The sequence below is a fragment of the Pollicipes pollicipes genome, unplaced genomic scaffold, assembly GCF_011947565.3.
Source record: "Pollicipes pollicipes isolate AB1234 unplaced genomic scaffold, Ppol_2.1 Scaffold_7231;HRSCAF=8579_pilon_pilon_pilon, whole genome shotgun sequence".
Taxonomy (NCBI): domain Eukaryota; kingdom Metazoa; phylum Arthropoda; class Thecostraca; order Pollicipedomorpha; family Pollicipedidae; genus Pollicipes; species Pollicipes pollicipes.
This window is the reverse complement of record NW_023597034.1, coordinates 22,134,469-22,135,706: the sequence shown is the minus strand read 5'-3', so window position 1 is coordinate 22,135,706 and position 1,238 is coordinate 22,134,469.

Sequence of the window (1,238 nt, the reverse complement as noted above, 5' to 3'; positions counted from 1 at the left end):
GTTGTAGCTTCAGAGATAAACGGAGGACATGGCAGTGACACATGTCAAATATTCATACGGGGCTTTCTGCCGCTGAGAGTAACAGCGGTTTTAATGTAAGAGGCTGAGCATCACTGGTGTAGTCTTCTCACATTGCTCGTTGCACCTCTGACATAGCATGCTGGTCGGTGGACAGGTGTGGGATGAAACGCTTGTTATTTTCATCATATTGCATATAAAGGCGAATGAATGTACTGGAGATATTAAAAAATATCGCTTGCATCTTTTAATTGTAATATTGGGGGCTGGCATTAACTGATTGGCATCATGTCAGGACGTGTGAATTCTGCACCGGTAATGATTATGCGAAAATAGTGAAGGTCGCCTACGCCTCCAGCTGATCGCATGATGACGTCACCAAACCAAAAGTAATATTGTAGTCAGGTGCTTGTAAAACCATGTCGTCGGTAAATATAGAGCTACCGGGATGCAGTTTTGAAAAATACGAAGGACTGAGAAATGGAGGGGGGGATGGCTGAGCCTGCCTACGAAATGCACCTAACACAACCTTCTCCACAGATTTGACGCACAGTGGACAAGAACCGCTTTTGAGCTGGGGCGGGGGTGAAAAAGTTTCATCGTAAAAGACTGTACAGGAGTGAAAAATTTAATTAAAAAGAGCAGGAACTTGTAGGTCAGTGAGAGATGCTCCGCCAAACAAGGACACATTTCGAGTTGGCATGGACGTAACATCATAAACGTGACAAAATGTGTCTGTTTTTCATGTCAAAGGTCATTGCACTGATACAGAATGAAATTAAAAATGTTAATTTCAGAATAGTGGGTAAGAGCCCAAAACTTTGTAGCACCAATGTCTTGGTATTCTTCTTTGCACTTCCCTGCAACAGGATTTTGAACGTTAATCAAAGCAAAGGAATTCAACAACAAAAACAGAAAGAAAAAATGGACAAGCATAAAGCATGCCAGATGACGTGCAAGATGACGCGCGTTGTTCTGCGGCTGTGAACTGGGTGCCGTTAAAACTGTGCAGTGGCTTGTGTTGGCATGCTGCACCTAATCTGGAGTCGGAAAACGTCCCTCGCGTTTCCAAAAACAACGGCGCCCGTCTGCCACTCCAGCCGCCCGTACAACGTACAACGAAGAACGGCTACGCGAGCGCCACACCGCGCCGGGAGAAAATCTTTACGTGATGTACAGCAGGTTGTGGATTCTCTGGTTATGAAATGACGTGCATCGTA